Source organism: Mastigoproctus giganteus, chromosome 2, assembly GCF_048544385.1.
Source record: "Mastigoproctus giganteus isolate SK-2022 chromosome 2, ASM4854438v1, whole genome shotgun sequence".
NCBI lineage: Eukaryota > Metazoa > Arthropoda > Arachnida > Uropygi > Thelyphonidae > Mastigoproctus > Mastigoproctus giganteus.
The window spans coordinates 270,148,329-270,172,288 of NC_143576.1; the positions used below are offsets into that span (position 1 = coordinate 270,148,329).

Genomic DNA, 23,960 nt, shown 5'->3' on the forward strand with positions numbered 1-23,960 from the left:
TGTCAAAAACAAGTAATGTAAAAAAAAAATTTTTAAAGTCAATTCCTACTTAGGTCAACAAAGAAAAATTTTATTTTAGTTACTTTTTATTAAATAATTACAATTAATATAAATATTAGCATTAGCATTAGCATTAGTAGAGGCATTTGATGCAAGAAAGCAAGCTTATGCAGCATCAGCCAAAAAAAAAAAAAAAAAAAAACCCACTTCCACTTCACCCCTCTGTTCGTTCAAAATACCTGTCCAGCTGAGCCTTAAACTTATTTAGGCTATCAACCTCCACCACAAGGGATGGCAGTCTGTTCCACCAACCAACCACCCGCTGGCTAAAGGCAAATTTCCGCACGTCTGTCCTACATCTGTCTTTCCTCAATTTGAATTTATGCCATCTCAGGTGATTTTTCTGAGCTAGAGGAAGAATCCCATCAGCATTCAGCATGCTTAAACCATTCAAGGCTTTATACACCTCTATCAGATCACCTCGCTATTGCCTAGTCTCCAGACACTGTAATTTGCAAAACTTAAGCCTTTCTTCGTAAGAGCACCCCTTTGTTCCATTCACTAATTTTGTTGCCCTTCTCTGTACTCGTTCCAGCAGCTCTACATCCTTTTTGAAATGAGGCCTCCAGACCTGTATACAGTACTCTAGGTGTGGCCTGACCATCGCCTTATACAATGGAATAATCACCTCCTTATCCCTGCTGGAAAAATTCCTGTATATCATTGACAATACTCCATGAGCTACTCTTGCAGCCCGTCTGCACTGCTCAGAGAACTTCATATCTGCCTGCACAACCACCCCCAAGTCCCTTTCATTCTCTACCACTGTCAGTGTAGTACCACAGAGTTGATACGTTGCTCTGGGGTTGCTGTTTCCCATGTGTAGTACTTTACATTTGTCAATGTTAAACTTCATTTGCCACCTCTCAGCCCATATGCTCAACCTTTCCAGATCCTGTTGCAGCAGCATAGTGTCAGTAGTGTCCTTGACAACCCTGCCAACCTTTGTATCGTCTGCAAACTTGGACATTAAGCCCGATATACCATCATCAATATCATTTATAAATACAGAAAACAATAATGGACCCAACACTGAGCCCTGAGGGACTCCACTAATAACATCAGTCCACGATGAGCAATGTCCATTGATTACCACGCTCTGTCTTCTCCCCCTCAACCACCCCTTTATCCATAGCAGCAATTTGCCTCCAATGTCACACTGCTCCAATTTGTGTAGCAGTCTTCCATGTGCAACAGTATCAAAAGCCTTTCTAAGATCCAAGTATATAATATCAAAGTTATTCCCTGCATCCAGTTCTTTTGTGACTTCATCATAGTATCCAATCAAGTTGGTCAGGCAAGACTTCCCCTTAACAAAACCATGCTGTGTCTGAGCTATAACTGAAGTCTTGTCTAAATGGACCTGCGGTGCTTCTTTAACCAGTGCCTCCATTAATTTTCCTGGAACAGAAGTTAAGCTCACAGGTCTATAATTACTTGTGTCAGCCTTTGATCCTCCTTTGTGAATTGGGGTCACATTTGCACATTTCCAGTCTATGGGTACCTCCCCTGAGTCCAAGGAAGCTCTCATAATTATGGCTAAGGGTTTGCTTACTTCCTTTGCTGCCTCCTTTAATATAACTGGATAGATCCCATCCACCCCGGGTGCCTTCCTTGTGTTTATCTTCAACAGTTTCTCCTCCACTTTACTCCCAGTTATTTCAAGATTCTGTAGCTTACTGCTAGAGTTGAATACGCCTCTGGCATTCCCCTCGCTGAATAACTCCTCATGTGTGAATGTCGATGCAAAATATTCATTTAGTTTGTTAGCTACCTGAGCAGGATCATCAACACTTGACCCATCAATATCAAGTGGACCAATCTGATTCATCCCCTTCCTTCTAGAGTTTACATAAGTAAAGAACTCTTTGCTGTTTTTCTTTGCATCCCTTGCCAAGGATTTCTCGTAATCTGCCTTCGCCTGCCTAACCTCCTTTGTAACTTGGTTGCATATCAACTTGTATCTATCATAGGCTTCTGTGTCATGTGTTAATTTGTATGTATCCCATGCATTTTTCTTCTCTGCCATATGCCTCATTAGTTCATCTGACATCCATTTTGGCCTAAACCTTGAACAATATTTCTTAGTTGGTATGTAAAGCCTAGTAGAGGGTACAGCTCTAAAATGATGTTCGCAGGCCGGCAGCTAGTTAGTACACCGAACCGAACCTATTGGTGGCTTCCGGGGAAGCCACCAATAGAAACCTCTAGGAGGCTTCCGGATCAGCTGGTGTATAATCTTGCTACCTCTACTCTGCCAGATAGCGACTGGAGGGAGTCCGAGTAGTGTGTATGCGGGGAGCATTGTCGATGCCAAATCATGTCAAGGATCTGGGTATACTCTTGCCATATGTACTCCATATCCAAAAATTTCATTACTTCATACAGCATGACCCATCCACTTTTTCTTACTATTGAATACACCATGAATTGTCAAACTAATGGAGCAAGCTTATCTGCAAAAAGATCTAAACATCCCAAGCACTTCCTAATTCATTTCACAAATATACGTGGTCTGAATTCTAATCTCAATGATGTCCATTTCCACTTGCAGTCTTGCAGTCATTTCCACTTGTTCAAAACTCCAGCTGGCTTCCGTTTTCTAGTCACACCGACCCAGCTGGTCGAGGTGCTGAGGCATTTGCAATTAGCATTAGCATTAGTAGAGGCATTTGATGCAAGAAAGCAAGCTTATGCAGCATCAGCCAAAAAAAAAAAAAGAAAGTAACATAAATAAAAATAACCACTTCCACTTCACCCCTCTGTTCGTTCGAAATACCTGTCCAGCTGAGCTTTAAACTTATTTAGGCTATCAACTTCCACGACAAGGGATGGAAGTCTGTTCCACCTACCAACCACCCGCTGGCTAAAGGCAAATTTCCGCACATCTATCCTACATCTGTCTTTCCTCAATTTGAATTTATGCCCTCTCAGGTGATTATTCTGAGCACGAGGAAGAATTCCATCAGCATTGAGCATGCTCAAACCATTCAAGGCTTTGTACACCTCTATCAGATCACCTCGCTGGTGCCTAGTTTCCAGACACTGTAATTCGCAAAACTTAAGCGTTTCTTCGTAAGAGCACCCCTTTGTCCCATTCACCAATCTAGTTGCCCTTCTCTGTACTTGTTCCAGCAGCTCTACATCCTTCTTGAAATGAGGCCTCCAGGCCTGTATACAGTACTCTAGGTGTGGACTGATCATTGCTTTATACAAGCGAATAATCACCTCCTTATCCCTGCTAGAAAAATTCCTATATATCATTGGAGGCGCCTTCGTAGCCAGGTGGGAAGGAGCAGCAGTGCGTAGCACACGCTTCTTGATTAGACCGGGGTTCGAGCCCGTCACCACCAAATACGGAGGATGCGGAAAGGTCAGGGAATGACCACCGCATATCCCGGAGCAATATGGCCTTAGTTGCTAATGCTCCTAAAAACCAAATAACAACCAACAACCAACCATATATCATTGACAATACACCATGAGCTACTCTTGCAGCCCGTCTGCACTGCTCAGAGAACTTCATATCTGCCTGCACAACCACCCCCAGGTCCCTTTCATTCTCTACCACTGTCACTGTAGTACCACAGAGTTGATACGTTGCTCTGGGGTTGCTGTTTCCCATATGTAGTACTTTACATTTGTCAATGTTAAACTTCATTTGCCACCTCGAAGCCCATCTGCTCAACCTTTCCAAATCCTGTTGCAGTAGCATAGTGTCAGTAGTGTCCTTGACAACCCTGCCAACCTTTGTATCGTCTGCAAACTTGGACATTAAGCCTGATATACCATCATCAATATCATTTATAAATACAGAAAACAATAAAGGACCCAATACTGAACCCTGAGGGACTCCACTAATAACATTAGTCCACGATGAGCAGTGTCCATTGATTACCACTCTCTGTCTTCTCCCCCTCAACCACCCCTTTATCCATAGCAGCAATTTGCCTCCAATGCCACACTGCTCCAATTTGTGCAGCAGTCTTCCATGTGCAACAGTATCAAAAGCCTTTCTAAGATCCAAGTATATAATATCAAAGTTATTCCCTGCATCCAGTTCTTTTGTGACTGCATCATAGTATCCAATCAAATTGGTCAGGCAAGACTTACCCTTAACAAAACCATGCTGTGTCCTAGCTATAACTGAAGTCTTGTCTAGATGATCCTGCAGTGCTTCTTTAACCAGTGCCTCCATTAATTTTCCGGGAACAGAAGTTAAACTCACAGGTCTATAATTACTTGTGTCAGCCTTTGATCCTCCTTTGTGAATTGGGGTCACATTTGCACATCTCCAGTCCGTGGGTACCTCCCCTGAGTCCAAGGAAGCTCTCATAATTATGGCTATGGGTTTGCTTACTTCCTTTGCTGCCTCCTTTAATATAACTGGATAGATCCCATCCACCCCAGGTGCCTTTCTTGTGTTTATCTTCAACAATTTCTCCTCCACTTTGCTCTCAGTTATTACAAGATTCTCTAGCTTACTGCTAGAGTTGAAAGAATCTCTTTCACCTCTGCCAGTGGCTGCTTTTAATCTATTAGTCCTTGTATCCCCCCAAGCTAACAGTTTTCCGACCCACCTAACACTGCCTCAATAGCATCAGCAAATATTCTTGCACCCTTTCTATTTAAGTGTATCCCCATCCCTGTAGCAGCAGTCTCTCCTGTTATCTGCTCCCTCCTATCATGCATGGGCAGAAATTCAACTTTTAAATTCAACCCTGATTCACGGCTTTTTTTCAACAGTGACCTGTATTTCTTAAGTAAAACTGCTGGTCTCCTACTCTTAATATGATTAGTAACTTTTGCCTATTACCAAAAGCTTCAGTTTTTCATTACCAGCCATATTTGCACCAATAAGTCTGTAATTCTCTCCTTACTATTTTTACCACCTAAACATTTATTAAATTTAAAAGTCAGTGTCTTGTTCTGCAAACATTTAAAAAATAGGCATTTCATCAACATTGAATATGTCTTTGTGCTGGTAGTCCTCCATAATTTTTTTCAAAACTGTTTCTTTCTAGTGGTTATAGTCTTCTTCGATTACAACTCCACTGCCGACGGGGCTAGCCGGGTGGATAAAGCGCCTGCCTGGCAACCCAAAGCAGGTTCAAATCCCGCCTCGGGTTGGATCAAAGTACTTCAAAAACCTTGGGAGGTGCGTTATGGCCACAGAAGCAGATGTGCCAATAACTACCAAAGCAAAAAAAAAACAACTCCACTTTCAACAGCAATAACTTTTTTGAGTAAGCAATGGAGCTTTTTAAATTGGACCAGCCAACCAGAACTGGCCTGGAATGTTTTATGCCCCAGAAAAGATGCCTACTCCATAGCCTTTTTTTTAATTAATGGCCCTGATATCTGCACATTTTGGTCCCAAATCAGTTTCATCCACTCAAAAACTGTTTCATCTACATCTTCACACATGCATAATTTCGCATGCTTCTGACTGAGTCCGTTTTCCCGAAACAGTTTGAAAATCGAAACGCAGTTTTTTAGAATGGGTAACACACTATTGAAAAAGGATGGCCGGAGGCTTCTGTCCCTCCAGCCAACCTTTTTCAATATAAATTTGTCAAAGAAAGAGTCAGAATACCCTTGTCATTATGTTAATGATGGTATGATGATAGATAGTGTCTTTATACCATCAGCTGAGTTTGAAGCTTCAAACATTTTAAGTTCTTAGTTTCCAAGCTGGGCAGATTGCAGAATTGAAGTGTTTTTTTTTTTTTTGTCAGAGTTATTACTAATTTGGTTGCTCTTCCATGGACCAGTTCCAAAAGATCCACATTTTTTTTTTAAATGTGGCTTCTAACATTTATGTAGTTCTCAAGATGTGGCTTAACCATTTTGTGTGTATATTGGGATAATTGTTTCTTTGTCCTTGCTGACATACTTTCTCTATATCAGGGGTGGCCAACTTAATTTGTGATGCGATCGACTTTTTTTCTTCAAAATGTGCCGCAATCTACCATCCTGAGAAGTTCATTGCTCACGGTGAAAAAGGTTAATCGACACATATCGAAAAATGTTTTTTATAAATTTTAAAATTCAATACAATTCAGAATTCTTATTTTAAATTCATACATATCCAAATTTTTAATTTATGTGAAGTTTGTGTCTTCATGTCATCTGCCAAGCTTTCAAAATCGGGAATAAGGCGACCGTAAAAAATCTTCTATGTGCAAGTCTGTAAGAGTAGAGCGATTATTTGTCTTTTTTTTTTTTTTTTTTTTTTGTTTCAAATATGAAAAGGCCAATTCACATAGAAATGTGGAAGCAAAACAGGAATTTAAAAATTCACTGCATTTTTTTACAGTATACGCCTCCTTTAATATAACTGGATGGATCACATCCACCCCATGTGCCTTTCTTATGTTTAACTTCAACAATTTCTAATCCAGTTTGCTCTCAGTTATTATAAAATCATATAACTCCCTGTTAGAGTTTGATAAACATCTGGCATTACCCTCCCTGAATAACTCCTCATGGTGTAAATGTAGATGCAAAATACTCATTTAGTTTGTTAACTACCTGAGCAGAACCTTCAACAGTTGAACCATCAATATCCAGTGGACCAATCTGATTCATCCCCTTCCTTTATACAGTTTACATAAGTAAAGACTTCTTTACTTATGTAAATCCCCCCACAATGTGTACAATTCTGTACACATTGTGGGGGGGGGTGATTCACAGACTAAAAGGTTAAAAGTAGCCGCAGGCAGAGGTGTAGGTGATTCTTTCACTACTTCTATTAGAATAAGCAGCAGCCTGGAGCGAGGGGGTGTTGGCGGTTTCCGGGATTGATGGCAGTCATTGTGAAACAGGTGGGTATATGGAATGTGTTAGGTTTGTTTGTTTGTTATTGCTCCAGAGATATGCGGCGGTCATTCCCTGACCGTTCCGCATCCTCCGTATTTGGTGGTCACAGGCTTGAACCCCGGTCTAATCAAGAAACGTGCTACACACTGCTGCTTCTGCCCACCTGGCTATGGAGGTACCGGATGTGTTAGAATAATTAATAATAAGAATAGGTACATGTATATCAATGCTAGAAGTATAGTAAATAAATTTGATGAATTTGAAGTGTTGGTCAAGACATCAAAGGCAGATATTGTTGGAATACCAGAGATGTGGTGTCATACAGATATAAGGAATGCAGAACTTGAATTTGGGGAGTACAATGTGTACAGAAAGGATAGACAGGATAGGAAGGGAGGAGATTTTATACTGTTAATTAAGAAAAACATAAAATCAAAAGAAGTGTATCCAGTTGATATAGATGAACAATGCACTGTAGAGTCAGTTTGGTGTAACATAAGCACTGCGAAAGCAAAAATAAGAGTAGGAGTGTGTTTTAGGCCTAATGACTCGAATGAGTACAGTCAATAATTGTACAGAGAAATAGAGTGGGCTAGTAAATCAGAATGTCTTATAATAAGGGATTTTAACTTCCCAGGTGTAGACTGGAACTTATGGGTTGGTCATTTGCCCACTAGTAAGACTTGTGGATTTATTGGATGATTGTTTTCTGCAGCAGCATGTTCGAGAAGCAATCAGAGAGGGTAATACCCTTGATCTGGTTATCAGCAGTGATCATTTGTGTATTAAGAATTTGCAGATAAAGGAACCATTTGGTTTCAGTGATCACAGTGTACTGATGTGGGATTTACTTAAAGATATATCTACCATCAGGGATAAAGGAAAGGGTTTTTGCTTCTGTAAAGGTGACTACAGTGGTCTCAGACAGTTTTTAAATTCTGTACAGGGGGACCAACTGATGATTTTACCAACAGCAAATTCTAAGTGTGTAGCATTCAAGGAATTAATAGTGGAAGCTACTAAACGTTTCATACCTATTTCACCTCGCAGGAGACTAGGCTCCTGCGAGGTGATCTGATTGAGGTTGTATAAGGCCTTGAATGGGTTGAGCAAGCTGAATTCTGATGGATTCTTCCTTTTGTTCAGATTACGAACCTAAGGGGGCATAAATTGAAATTGAGGAAGGACAGATGTAGAATTTATGTGCGGAAATTTGCCTTAAGCCAGCGAGTGGTTAATTGCTGGAACAAACTTCAATCTGTCTTTTTGGAAGTTGATAGGTTAAATAAATTTAAGGATGAAGTGGAGAAACATTTATAGGGGATTGTTTTGAATTTTTTTTTTTCTGGTATAAGCTCATACACTTGTTTTCTTGCATCATATGTCACTACGACTACTAAGTAATAATCTACAAAATCGCTATCTGAATTCAAAATAAACTAAGTATCGTTACTAGAAAAATAAAGCTCTAGAAAATGAATTAATATGCCAATTAGGTCAAAAATTGGCAAAAATTTAAGAGGATTGCACCATTAACACTTTTGAAGCAAAAGGAATCATACAGAGGATAGTTGAATTAACCGATTCATTAAGATTGTCAGATAGTGTATATGGCGTATGGGAAACTGTAAGTGGAAATGGGCATCATTGAGATTAGAACTCAAACCAGGTATATTTGTGAAATGAACGAGCATTTGGAGGTTTCGGTCTTTTTGCAGATTGGCATTAGTAGAGGCATATTATGCAAGAAAGCTAGCTTATGCAGCATCAGCCAAAAAAAAAAAAAAAAAAAAAAAAAACCCCTCCCATTGCACCCTTTTGTTCATTCTAAATACCTCTCCGGCTGAGCCTTAAATCTATTTAGGCTGTCAACTTCCACAACAAGGGATGGAAGTCTATTCCACCAACTACCCACTGGCTAAAGGCAAATTTCCACACATCTATCCTACATCTGTCTTTCTTCAGTTTGAATTGCCCGGCAACCCAAAGGTCGCGGGTTCGATTCCCACCTCGGGCTTGGATCAAAGTACAGCAAAAACCTTGGGAGGTGCAATATGGCCACAGAAGCCGATGCGCCAACAACTACCAAATCAAAAAAAAAAAAAAAAAAATCAGTTTGAATTTATGTTTTCTCAGGTGATTAAAAAAAATAGGTGGAACAGGACCAGGGTATGTCTGCCAGGGGCAAAGGTTGATGACGTTGTAGAGCAGATATCATCTTTTAAGGGCACATAAGGTGATATAGTTGTACACGTTGGCACTAATGATATTAAGAGTAGGAGACCAGCGGAATTACTTAACAAGTACAGGTCACTGTGGAAAAAAACTGGAAAGTAGGGTTGAATTTGAAAGTGTCTGCAATTCTGCCCACACACGATAGGAAGGAGTATATGATGAGAGCCTTGTCGATCAATTCGGCCCTGGAAAGATTGTGCAAGGCTCAAGGGGTAGAATTTTTTTAACCTGGACTGTACTTGTTAACAGTAGAGACTGCTTCTACAGGGATGGGATACACTTAAATAGAAAGGGTGCAAGAATATTTGCTGATGCTATCGAGGCAGTGTTAGGTGGGTCGGAAAACTGCTAGCTTGGGGGGAGACAAAGACTAATAGATTAACAGTAGCCACTGGCAGAGGTGAAAGAGATTCTTGCACTGCTTCTATTGGAATGAGCAGAAGCCTGAAAAACAAGAGGCAGGATATTTCAGAGACTGCTGGAAGTCTTTGCAGAACAAGTAAACACATGAGTTGTGTTAGGGTAGCTAAGAATAGAAACAGGTGCATGTATACTTGCGTGTAAACCAATGCTAGGAGTTTAGTAAATAAATTTGATGAATTTGAGATATTGCTCAAAACATCAAAGGCAGATATTGTTTGGATATCAGAGACGTGGTGTCACACAGATATAAGGAATGCAGAACTGGAATTTGGGGAGTACAACGTCTACAGAAAGGATACAAAGGGAGGAGCGGTTATGCTATTAGTTAAGAAACACATAAAATCCAAGGAAGTGAAGCCAGTCGACATCGATGGACAGGGCAGTGTCGAGTCAGTTTGGTGTGACATAAGCATAGGTAAATCAAAATTGAGAGTATGAGTGTGCTATCGGCCTAATGCCTCTGATGAGTATAATAAGATACTGTACAGGGAAATAGAATGGGCCAGTAAATCAGAGAGTCTTATAATGGGGGATTTTAATTTCCCAGATATTGACTGGAATTTGTGGGTTGGTCACTCACACACTAGCAAGGCTTTTGTGGATTTATTGGATAATTGTTTTCTATGCCAGCTTGTTCGGGAGGCAACTAGAGGGAGTAATACTCTTGATCTGATTATCAGTAGTGATTCTTCATGCATTAAGAATCTGCAGATAAAGGAACCACTAGGTGGCAGTGATCAAAGTGTGCTGAAGTGGGATTTGCTCAAGGAGATAACTACCATCAGAGGTAAAGGGAAGGGTTTTTGCTTTCGTAAAGGCGACTATGATGGTCTGAGACAGTATTTAAATTCTATACAATGGGACTAACTGATGATGTTACCAACAGCAAATTCAAAATGGGAAGCATTCAAGGAACTAATCTTGGAATCTACCAGGCTTTACATCTTCTTTAATGCTGCCGAATGTCGTTTGCGACTTCGTTTTGATATTGTTCTCTGTCTAGCGCTGCGTGTAGAATTTGTGCTGTTGTCATGGGAAGCCAGGTGTTGATGTTATCTAGCCATGCCATTTTCGGTTTGCCTGGGCGTTTCTTGCCTTCGATCTTTCCCTCCAGGATGAGTGGAGTAGGTGATATTTTTGTTGGTTCCTAGCGATGTGACCTAGGTATTTGCATTTCCTGCTGATGATAGTTTTGAGCAGGTCCCGTTCCGTGTGCATGTCCTGCAGGACCTTTACGTTGGTTATCTTGGCTGTCCACAGGATTTTCAGCATTCTTCAGTAGAGCCACATTTCGAAGGCCTGGAGCTTTTTTGTAGTGGCTGATGTTAGAGTCCAGGTTTCTACACCATAGAGCAGTATTGGCCAGATGTAACATTTCAATGTGCGTAATTTGAGCATGATGTTCAAGCTTCTGTCGGTGAGTAGGGTTTTTCACTTGGTGAATGCCTGCCTGGCTTGTTCAATTCTGCTTTTGATTTCGGCCTCATGGTTCAGCTCGTCATCAATGAGTATTCCGAGATACTTGAAGCGAAGTATTTGCTCTAATTTTTCATTGTTTAGTTTGATCGTGATTTTGCTTGCAGTCCTGCTGACCTTCATCACCTTTGTTTTCTTTTTGTTGATTCCTAGCCCCCATGCTTGGTCCACTTTGTTCACTTTCTATGTCCACTTCGTTCAAGATGGTCTGTAAATCTTGTTCTGAATCCGCTATTAGTGCTGTGTCATCGGCATATCCTAAGTAATTGATGTAGTGTCCGTTAACTTTTATGCCGATGTTCTTGTCAGCCAGTGTTTGGTCGAAGATCATTTCCGAATAGATGTTAAAAAGAATGGGAGATAATGGGCAGCCTTGCCAGACGCCTTTTTTTATTGGAATTGGGTCTGTCAGGTCGTTGTCATAGCGAATCCGGGCTGTTTGATTCCAGTAGAGAGTTGTAATAAAGTTGATATCGTTGTTTTCAAGCCCAAGTTTTCTCAGTCTGTCAATTAGACGGTCGTGGTCTACTGAATCGAAGGCTTTCTCGTAATCAATAAAACATATATACACGTCTTTTTGATGTTCAAAATAGCACCTTTGTAGCAATATTTGTAAACAGAAAATTGCTTCTCTGGTGCCTAATCCCCTGCAGAATCCGAACTGTGTGTTTCCTAGTGCACTTTCACACTTACATCTTATCCTTTGCTGAATCACCTTGAGGAAGAGTTTTAGCACCTGGCTCATTAGACTGATCAGCCTGAAGTCTTCACATTTCCGGCTGGTAGCCTTTTTTGGTAGGGCCACGAAGATGGATTGGAGCCATTCAGATGGAATGTCGTTGTTGTAGATTTGATTGAACCATTTCGGCTTGTTTGCTTAGTATAGGTTGATTGTTGTCCATATATAAGCTTGGGATAGGAGCCGGTTTGTAGATGTTTCCAGCTTCTTTAAGCTTCTTGTGCAGGTTATAGTTGTCATTTTTCTTGATTAGGTCTTCGATTTCTGCACACTGATCTTCCATCCATTTTTCCTTCGCCCTCCGGATTTCCTGTTTGATCTTTTGTTGTATTTCTTTATATTTTTCCCAGTTGTTTTTGCTTTTGAATGTTCTCCGTTCATCCATTAGGTCTAGTATGTGCTGGGTCATCCACCGTTGTTTCTTTTTCGACGCCTGATGTCCTAGCAGGGTTTCTGCTGTTTCATTGATGCCCTGTTTTAGTGAACGCCCGAACACTTGCACATCTGTTGTTACTGCTTCGATCGATCTGATTGTAGTGTTGAGATGAAACTGTACTTGTCGCCTGTTGGCGTTGTTCTTCAGTTTCTCCAGGTCGATTCTTTTTGTTGTGCTTGTGCGTTTGACTGCTCGTAGTTTGAGACGTAGCGTTGCTATTACTGGGTTATGGTCTGATGATATGTCAGCCCCAGGGTAAGTTTTTGCCTTGAGGACACTTGACTTATATCTGATGTTAATTAAGATGTAGTCAATTTGGTTCCTGACGATATTGTTGTCAGAGTCTTGTGGTGAGGTCCAGGTGTATAGTCGTCGAGGTGGTAGTTTAAACCAAGTGTTGGCAATGATAAATTTTTCTTCTTGGCAGAACTGGACGAGTCTGTCGCCTCGTTCATTCCGTGTCCCCAAGCCATGTTCTCCGACAATGTTTTGTAGCTTTCCTCGACCGATTTTGGCATTAAAATCACCGAGGATGACCGTAATATCCTGCTTCTTCAGCGACTTTAAAGTGTTGCTTAGCTTGTCGTAGAATAATTCAATTTCTTGATCGTCTTTGTCCGCTGTTGGTGCGTAGACCTGGAGCACATTCAGGTTGATCTTGTTGCCTGCTAACTGTAGTAGTGCGATTCGTTCCGATAATGGGGTGAAACTGGTGACTTTGTTGGCCAGTTGTTTGTGGACAACGAAAGCGACGCCATACGTCTGCTTGGTGTTCTCTTCTCCTCCGGAACAGAAGACGTGGTGGTCGTTTGATATAAAATTCTTTGTTCCAGGCCATTTGGTTTCACTTAGCCCAAGTACGTTGCTATTAATGAGTTCCATTTCTTGTAAAGCATTGGCTAGTTTTCCTAGTTGTAGGCTTCTAACGTTCCATGTAGCTAGTTTCAGAAAATTCTTCGACGCAAGCTCGGAGATTCTTAGCACCCCTGTCCCATTCAAGGGACGCCAAAACTCGGGGCCGTGGTTTATTTTGCTTGCTATCATTGAAGTTTTCAAGGGAAGGATAATCCAAGTAGTTTCCCGTTGCTTTCTTGGATCACAATTTAGTTGAAAAGGTCGTGTGTGGACCTTTTGAAACGGGTTTCGTGTGACGTCTCCACTGAAACCTTTCCGCCATGGGAGGCCCTTCTGGGACCATATAGCTCCCGATGGTATAGCTTTCAGTTTCTTCAAAGTACGCAAACTCTCTCGCCACGTTAAGGCACTGTTTCTCGAGAGAGAAACGGTGCCTTTACATACCAACCAAGAAATATTGTTCAAGGTTCAGGCCTAAATGGTTGTCAGATGAACTAATGAGACATATGGCAGAGAAGAAAAATGCATGGGATACATACAAATTAATGGGTGACATGGAAGCCTATGATAGATATAAGTTGGTCTGTAACCAAGTCACAAAGTAGATCAGGCAGGCAAAGGCAGATTATGAGAAATCCTTGGCAAAGGATGCAAAGAAAAACAGAAAAGAGTTCTTTACCTATTTAAACTCAAGAAGGAAAGGGATGAATCAGATTGGTCCACTGGATGTTGATGGTTCAACAGTTGAGGATCCTGCTCAGGTGGCTAACAATCTAAACGATTATTTTGCATCTACATTCACACATTAGCATTAGCATTAGTAGAGGCATATGATGCAAGAAAGCAAGCTTATTCAGCATCAGCCAAAAAAAAAAAAAAAAAAAAAAAACACACCACTCCCATTTCACCCCTCAAAAAAAAAACACACCATTCCCATTTCGCTCGAAATACCTGTCCAGTTGAGCCTTAAATTTGTTTAGGCTATCAACTTCTATCATGAGGAGTTATTCAGGAAGGGGAATGTCGTAGGTGAAGTAAACATTGGCAGTGAGCTAGATGATTTTCTAATCGTCTAGCTCACTGCAATCATCAGACAGAGAGTGGTAATCAATGGACACTGCTCGTCGTGGACTAATGTTATTAGTGGAGTCCCTCAGTGCTCAGTGTTGGGTCCATTATTGTTTTCTGTATTCATAAATGATATTGATGATGGTATATCAAGCTTAATGTCGAAGTTTGCAGACGATTCAAAGGTAGGCAGGGTTGTCAAGGACACTACTGACACTATGCTGCTGCAACAGGATCTGGAAAGGTTGAGCAGATGGGCTGAGAGGTGGCAAATGAAGTTTAACATTGACAAATGTAAAGTACTACACATGGGAAACAGCCAGAGCAACGTATCAACTCTGTGGTACTACATTGACAGTGGTAGAGAATGAAAGGGACCTGGGGGTGGTTGTGCAGGCAGATATGAAGTTCTCTGATCAGTGCAGACAGGCTGCAAGAGTAGCTCATGGTGTATTGTCAATGATATATAGGAATTTTTCTAGCAGGGATAAGGAGGAGATTATTCCCTTGTATAAGGCAATGGTCAGGCCACACCTAGAGTACTGCATACAGGTCTGGAGGCCTCATTTCAAGAAGGATGTAGAGCTGGAATGAGTACAGAGAAGGGCAACAAGATTAGTGAATGGAACAAAGGGATGCTCTTATGAAGAAAGGCTTAAGTTTTGCAAATTACAGTGGGTGGAGACTAGGCACCAGCGAGGTGATCTGATAGAGGTGTATAAAGCTTTGAATGGTTTGAACATGCTCAATGCGGATGGGATTCTTCCTCTCGCTCAGAATAATCACCTGAGAGGGCATAAATTCAAATTGAGGAAAGACAGATGTAGGATAGACGTGCGGAAATTTGCCTTTAGCCAGCGGGTGGTTGGTTGGTGGAACAAGCTTCCATCCCTTGTCGTGGAAGTTGATAGCCTAAATAAGTTTAAGGCTCAGCTGGACAGGTATTTTGAACGAACAGAAGGGTGAAGTGGAAGTGTTTTTTTTTTTTTTTTTTGGCTGATGCTGCATAAGCTTGCTTGCTTTCTTGCGTCAAATGCCTCTACTAATGCTAATGCTAATAACTGAGAGGAAAGTGGAGGAGAAATTGTTGAGGATAAACATAAAAAAGGCACCTGGGGTGGATAGGATCTATCCAGTTATATTAAAGGAGGCAGCAAAGGAAGTAAGCAAAACCCCTAGCCATAATTATGAGAGCCTTGGACTCAGGCGAGGTACCCATAGACTGGAGATGTGCAAATGTAACCCCAATTCACAAAGGAGGATAAAAGGCTGACACAAGTAATTATAGACCTGTTAGTTTAACTTCGCTTCCAGGAAAATTAATGGAGGCACTGGTTAAAGAAGACCTGCAGGATCATCTAGACAAGAATTCAGTTATAGCTCAGACACAGCATGGTTTTGTTAAGGGCAGGTCTTGTCTGACCAATTTGATTGGATACTATGATGTAGTCACAAAAGAACTGGATGCAGGGAGTAACTTTTATATTATATATTTGGATCTTAGAAAGGCTTTTGATACTGTTGCGCATGGAAGACTGCTGCACAAATTGGAGCAGTGTGGCATTAGAGGCAAATTGCTGCTATAGATAAAGGGATGGTTGAGTGGCAGAAGACAGAGAGTGGTAATCAATGGACACTGCTCAACGTGGACTAATGTTATTAGTGGAGTTCCTCAGGGTTCAGTGTTGGGTCCATTGTTCTTTTCTGTATTTATAAATGATATTGATGATGGTATATCAAGCTTAATGTCCAAGTTTGCAGATGATACAAAGGTTGGCAGGGTTGTTAAGGACACTACTGATGCTATGCTGGTGCAACAGGATCTGGAAAGGTTGAGCAGATGGGCTGAGAGGTGGCAAATGAAGTTTAACATTGACAAATGTAAAGTACTACATATGGGAAACAGTAACCCCAGATCAACGTATCAACTCTGTGGTACTACGCTGACAGTGGTAGAGAATGAAAAGGATCTGGGGGTAATTGTTTAGCTAGATATGAAGTTCTGTGAGCAGTGCAGACGAGCTGCAAGAGTAGCTCATGGTGTCTTGTCAATGATATACAGGAATTTTTCTAGCAGGTATAGGGATGTAATTATTCCCTTGTATAAGGCATTGGTCAGGCCACACCTTGAGTACTGTATACAGGTCTGGAGGCCTCATTTCGAGAAGGATGTAGAGCTGTTGGAACGAGTACGGAGAAGGGCAACAAGGTAAGTGAATGGAACAAAGGGTTGCTTTTACAAAGAAAGAGCAACCCTTTGTTCAACAAAGGGTTGCTCTTTCTTTGTAAGCAAACAACAAAGGGTTGCTCTTTCGAAGAATTCTTGCAAATTACGGAGTCTGGAGACTAAGCATCGGCGAAGTGATCTGATAGAGTTGTATAAGGCTTTGAATGGCTTGAACATGCTCAATGCCGATGGGATTCTTCCTCTTGCTCAGAATAATCACCTGGTAGGGCATAAATACAAATTGAGGAAAGACGGATGTCGGATAGATGTGCAGAAATTTGCCTTTAGCCAGCGGGCAGTTGGTTTGTGGAATAGACTTCCATCACTTGTTGTTGAAGTTGATAGCCTAAACAAATTTAAGGCTCAGCTGGACAGATATTTTGAACGAACGGAGGGGTGAAATGGGAGTAGTGGTTGTGTTTTTTTTTTTTTTTTATCTGATCCAAGATAAGAATAAGCTTGAATAAGCTTGCTTTCTTGCATCATATGCCTCTAGTAATGCTAATTCTGAGCAAGAGGAAGAATCCCATCGGCATTGAGAATACTCAAACCATTCAAGGCTCTATACAGCTCTATCAGATCACTCACCGGTGCCTAGTCTCCAGACTAAAAAGTTAAAAGTAGCCGCAGGCAAAGGTGTAGGTGATTCTTGCACTCTGTAATTTGCAAAACTTAAGCCTTTCTTCGTAAGAGCAACCCTTTGTTCCATTCACTAATCTTGTTTGCCTTCTCTGTACTCATTTCAGAAGTTCTACATCCTTCTTGAAATGAGGCCTCCAGACCTGTAAACAGTACTGAAGGTGTGGCCTGACCATTGCCTTATACATTGGAATAACCACCTCCTTATCCCTGCTAGAAAAATTCCTGTATATCATTGACAAGACACCATTAGTTACTCATGCCGCCTGTCTGCACTGCTCAGAAAATTTCATATCTGCCTGCACAATTATCCCCAGGTCCTTTTCATTCTCTACCACTGTCAGTGTAGTATCACAGAGTTGATGTGTTGCTCTGGGGTTACTGTTTCCCATATGTAGTACTTTATATTTGTCATTGTTAAACTTCATTTGCCACCTCTCATCCCATCTGGTCACCTTTCCAGATCCTGTTGCAGCAGCATAGTGTTAGTAGTGTCCTTGACAACCCTGCCCACCTTTGTATCGTCTGCAAACTTGGACATTAAGCTTGATATACCATCATCAGTATCATTTATAAATACAGAAAACAACAATGCACCCAACACGGAACCCCTGAGGGACTCCACTAATGCCATTAGTCCACAATGAGCAGTGTCCATTGATTACCACTCTCTGTCTTCTTCCCCCTCAATAATCCCTTTATCCATCTTAGCAGTTTGCCTCTAATGCAACAGTATCAAAAGCCTTTCTAAGATCGAAATGTATAATTTGAAAGTCATTTCCTGCATCCAGTTCTTTTGTGAATGCATAAATAAAACAGACAGATAAGTTTGTTTTATTTGTCTGACAATTTATGGTGCATTCAGTAGTAAGAAAATGGGGGGAGGCAAATAAGACAGATAAGGCAAATAAAACAAACAGATAAGTTTGTTTTATATGTCTCACAAGTGATGGTGAACTCTCCAAGTAGACGTCTGGGGTTGGGTCTATTCATAATATAATTTTAAGTATTTTTCACAAACCGTACGTTGAAACGACAAAATAAAATCAATGCCAAAATTTGATAACTATATAATTATGCTTACAATAAATTACTCTTTACAGTGGATATAAATCAATTAAAATATCATAAAGTACAATAAAATATACCAGGTTAAAAGCGATAAAATATCTGTAAAACAAATAAAATATCATAAAATACAATAAAATATACCAGGTTAAATGCGATAAAATATCTGTAAAACAAATAAAATATCATAAAATACAATAAAATATACCAGGTTAAAAGCGATAAAATAATTGAAGCTTTCGCCTCCTTTCTCAACAGTATGCTTGTTTTCTTTACAGTGCCACTTTAAATACCCGCAGGTTCACGGCACGTCACGTGATTTGATGGCACGTGCACTGTTCTCATGCTTGTCAGAACCGGAAATGGCTCGGACACGCACGAGAACATGCACGCACGCACGTGTCGGAACTGGAAGTGGCTCAGAAGCGCGTCATGTGGAATCCTTCACCCCCTCTAAGGATCACTGCCTCAAAGATGGGATGGATACCCATACCTCTGTCTCTATTAATATTGTTCTCAATGGAACTAATCCTCTGGGGATAACCACTCCTCAGGAGATCCGCCGTGACGTGCTCATACTCTTTCTTTCTATCCTTGGAGGTACTGCAACGTGACTTTGCCCTGTCTGTTAGTGCTCTAATCACATTATTCTAGTGATGGTTGGCCTGAACTGAATTATAATGTGAATATTGGCCTTTACACATGTGTTTTCTTTAAACTTTGGTCTTTAGGCATGGGCCTTCTCTGCAGACCAACACATCCAAGAATGGCAGAGCCCCTCCTTCTTCTACCTCCGAGGTGAATTGTATAGCCATTGCATACATTCCCAACTATCCGGGTTTAACCGAGCGTATAGCTCGGGTATTGCGAAACTACCAGACGTGCTTGTGCAGCTTCCAGGTCGGAAGCTGCACACAGTCATGTCACAGGTGAAAGACCCTATTTCAAATGAAAATACAAGTGGGGTCGTCTGTAGCATTAAGTGCCCGGATTATAAGGTATGTTCGTGTCAGACGGCACCTGGGATTTCTCCCATCTCCGCGTGTGTTTCGCTGTATCGAGGACAGTACACTGTCAAGCCAGAGACTTGAAAGTGTGTGGGTCGTGTCTGTGCAGTGTGATATGTTGTGCCCATTGTTTATCCGGCTTATTGGCCCCCAGGCCCCTAGTGGGGCCCGACGTTGCCCATACCCTGCCACGTGGAGGCTAGCCGGGTGTATCCAGTATCACAACAATTTGCTCTGGCAGGTCCTGCCACCTAGTTTCCTGGGATTTCAGTGGCTAGGGCCTATTTAAAAAAAAAAAAAAAAAAAAGTTTATGCATTTGACATTAATGCTTAATGGGATTGCTGTTAGGAAATCGCTGGTTAGGGTTGAACACTAAAGAAATGTGTTAAAGGCCAAATAGGTCGGGCAAAATTTTGATGTTATTAAATTTAGACATGTAACGCTAGATAAAAGCTGATAGTGTTAGATATCTTAGAGATTTGTACAAAACCGGTAGAATTTAGACGTTGGTTATAATTTGGCGGCAGTGGGGCAGTGAGTACTCGGTCGATTTAGTGAGAGAGAGGGGGGGAGATTGAAGACTGGGGAGGAAACAGATAGAAGAATAGGGATGGAGTAGGCATCCCTAAAGAGGTCAGTGGAGACGAGCCCCACCAGGCGAAATATGGGGGGTAGGCAGGGAGGAGAGGAGACAGAGATCCGTCTCCTCCATTCACTGCCTGGGGATGGGGTTTTAAAGGGAACCAGGTTAGAGTACCCAGTTCGGATCGCCAATGGCGTGTTGGCAGCAAAGCTGCAGAATGTCTTCGTCGGTGTCATGTCCAAGGAATGTCGAGTCCGGTATGAAGGTCCAGCTGCCCATCCCGCTCTGGGGGTGGGATATGTTAGCTGGCAGTGGGGAACCTACCAGGTGAGGGGGGGGGAGACACACACATTTACTTCATTGTGCATTCTCACTCTACTTGCATTCTTTTTTTTTTTTTTTTTTTATACTTTTTTCTTATTTTATAATAATTTTTTTTTTTTTATATACTTTTTTGTTATTTTATAATTTTTTTTTTTTTTTTTATATACATATATATATATATTTTTTTTTTTTTTTTTTTTTTCACTCAACTCATTCATCTTTTTCTCACACACCAGGAGGGGATGCAATGATGGGTAGCGTAAATTTAAATACTAATTAAAACTAGGGTTAGTGTGTACTTAACTTAGCATTTGTGGTTTGTGTTCTTTTCTCTCACGCTTACACTTTTATTCATTCTTCTAGCTCTCATCTCATTTATTCGACTCTTTCTTTCTGCACTGCACTCTCTGGGCACCGCAACTTACTGTTATTCTTCAGTTGCGGTGCAGGCCTAGCTGCAAGGTTTTTTTTTTTTTTTTTTTTTTTTTTGCAGGCCAGGGGAGAATGCAGTGATAGTGTTTATGTGGTTTGTAAATGTTTGTTGGTACAGTATATATAAGGTAATGTAAGTTATTTTTAACTTTGTATTCTTTCGGCCAATTACATTTGCTCTTCTGCTCATTCCCATTCACTTTCTCTGCATGCATTCCCATCCCCCTCCCCTACATTGGTTTGGGGCCCCAGGTTCCTACACATGGCATGGTAGTCATGGGGAGTTTTGTTATGTCAGGTTTCTGTCAGGGTGCAGAATACTGCTATCCTAACAGTTTTTAAGTCATCATCTGGGCGTGGTGGGAAACTTGGGCAATTTTACTATTGATTATTGTTTAATTGCTGGGGGGGCTGAATTGCCATTCTTTGCATTGCTCTGCGCATTTCGAATACTTTCTGTGTGAAAGATGTAAAAGCTTTATAATTTTGCTCTTCTATGATGAAGAGATGTTCTTCTCCCCTGGGAAGGGGACCAATCTGTGCTATTAGCTCTGTTCTGGGGATGTCATATATTATACATTCATAGAGAATGTGTGCCCAGTCTTCACTTTCGCCACAGGTGCAGTTTGGGTCATCGGTCAGTCCTAAGGAGGTTAGTTTCGCCTTTAGGGAGCCGTGCCCTGTCAATATAAATGTTGTAAAAAGTCCAGGAGCATACCACTTAGTGGCTTTGGGCTAACCATTGACACCAGTGGCAGAAACCGTTTGGTGACCAGACCTCTGGTTTCCTGCTCCCACTTTGTTTGCCATAGCTCGTGGAGCTTTGTGGCTATTCTTTTTCTTTCATCATTGAAGGTATTGGTTGTATCAAGGGCTATCCCCAGAAATTCTGTGGGTATGCCCTTTTTAAATCTATAATATAAGCCTCTTTTGGCTACTTCCAGGTAAAGTGGGAGAGTTCCGGCCAGCAACTGTAGTGCAGGTGTGCTTACTGTGCGACATGCTCTGGTAATAGTGAGTAGTATTGTCCTTTGTATTGATTCTAATTTATTCCTATTTCTTACTATGGCCGAGCGGATGAACCACGCACCGGCTCCATAGGTGATAACAGGTAGGAACATTGCACGGTATATGATTGCCAGGGTCTTTCTTTTGAGTCCCCAGTCTGCTCGACTGATCCTGGCAATCATACCTGCATAATTTCGCACTTTCTTCGCCAACTAGATCAAGTGGGGGTAAAAAGTTAAGTTTGAATCAAAGACCACTCCAAGATATTTTAGTTCTGTTACCATTTTTATAGTGATTGTGTTAATTTTGATTTGTGGACGTCTTCTTATGTCCAAATTACCTTTTAGAAGTATTTGTTTGGTTTTTTCAGGCGATATTTTGAGCATGTGCATTTGTGCCCACTCCTGCAGCTGCAAGAGAGCGGCATTTGATCTTTGCTCTACAACCACTCGTGAGTTGCCTTTTACAAGGAAAATCATGTCATCTGCAAAGGCCAGGCTTTCCACGGGGCCCAGATCCAAGGCCAGAAATTCATCCAGAACAATGTTCCAAAAGAAAGGGCCAAGGATTGATCCCTGCGGGCAGCCTTTATTCACAGGGCGTGTCAATTCCTGGAACCTTGTGCGTACTGAGACACTTCTGTCTGTAAGGTAGCTGTTTATTACCTTATAGAGGTTTTGTGGGGCATTTGCCTGACGAAGTCTCCTAAGGACACTAGGCCACCACAGTGAGTCAAATGCCCCAGCAAAGTCAATGGAGATTGCCAGCATATATTTCTCCTCTGTGTTTTTAACTGTTGTCAGTAGGTGGTGCATGGCATCCTCCGTAGAATTGCCCTGCTTAAAACCATACTGATTGTTGGAATGCAAGCCTGCTTCTGTGTAATATTGAGCTAATCTGCTGTATATTAATCTTTCGTATATTTTCCCTAGTACAGGGAGTAGGGCTATTGGTCTATATGATTTGGGATCGGTAGGGAATTTTTCAGGGTTTTTCAGGATTAACCTTAACACAGCTTGTTTCCATATTTTTGGGAATATACCTTCTGTCATACAGTTATTATATAGTGCTATTAATTTATCTGGTGCTATTTCCACTAATTTTTTGATAATCTCAACCTCTAAGAGGTCAAAACCTGGGCATTTATTGTTTTTGGTTTTAGATAGTGCTATTTCTAAGTCTTGTATAGTGAACAGAGGTTCAATATTGGCATTGTCATATTCAGTGTTTTCTTTTATAATGTCGAGCTGGGTGGGGGAATGATTTCCAGTTTCAGTCTGAATGATACTGTCTAGGATGTTATTTACAGAATCCACCCAACACAGGGTTGGGGTTCCATCTGGTTTGACAGTAGTTTCTAAGACATCTCCTCTTGGCAGCTTGTTGGTCACTATTCTGTAGACAACTCCCCAAGGGTTATTGTTTCCAGTCGTTCCCACCAAGTGCTTCCAGCATTCCTTTTTCTTATCTCTTATGAGGGCTGTATACTGATTCCTGATAGTTTTATAAGAATCTCTGTGCATCCACCTCATTTTGTGACCAAGATGTTCTGGCTCTTTGAAAATGTCTCCGTGCCTGGTGTACCCTACTTCTGAGAGTGGGGTAAAGAAAGCGGGTCTCAAGGATCGTCTTGGGAGCACACAAAGGCGATAAGGAATGAGGACTATGGAAAATCTGCTGTGGCCGAACACTTTTGGGAGAAGTAGCACCATATGTCCCTGGATGAAGCAGTTATCATTGACTGGGCGCATAGGTTTTGGGAATGCAAGTGACTTGAGAGCTTGCAGATTAGTTCCATTGAGAACAATATTAATAGAGACAGGGGTATGCGTATCCATCCCCTCTTTGAGGCAGTGATCCTTAGAGGAGATGAACGATTCCACCTGACGCCCTCCCAAGCCACTTCCGGTTCCGACATGCACAAGAACAGTGCACGTGCCATTGAATCATGTGACATGTGCCATGAATCTGCGGGTATTTAAAGTTGTACTGTAAAGTAAAAAAAAAGCGTACTGTTGAGAAAGAAGGCGGAGTCTTCGAAAGCTGCAGTTATTTTATCACTTTTAACCTGGTATATTTTGTTGTATTTTATGATATTTTCATTGTTTTATATCCACTGTAAATAGTAATTTATTGTAAGCTTAATTATAAAGTTATCAAATTTTGGCTTTCGTTTTAGTTTGTTATTTCAATATACGGTTGGTGAAAAGTACTTAAAATTATATTATAATTGATGGTGTATTCAGTAGTAAGAAAATGGGGGGAGGCTGTATGAAGTAATCAAATTTTTGAATATGGTGTGCAAATGGTAAGAATTAAAAAAGCTGTTCCCTCAAAATGCGAAGATTGGATGTTGCCACAACGTGCATCATAACCTCAAAAGACACCAGTCATACTGCATGATGGCAGCGATGAGAGAGAGGGTTTGCCAGAGCTTTGCTCCGTAGACTAAACATGGATTCCACCATTTCAGCCTCCAATATTGAAAGTGATGGAATTGCACTGGTTGATGAGAGTCATCTATTACCTAGTCCTACCACCTATGTGTGTGAGAACT

At 41.2% G+C, this 23,960-nt stretch overlaps 1 protein-coding gene across 3 annotated transcripts in view; it reads left to right on the top strand.

Annotated features, from left to right (window-relative positions):
- The window catches only part of LOC150090468 (uncharacterized), a 678,730-nt gene that overhangs the window by 185,035 nt on the left and 469,735 nt on the right, over positions 1–23,960 (top strand). The window lies entirely within an intron of this gene.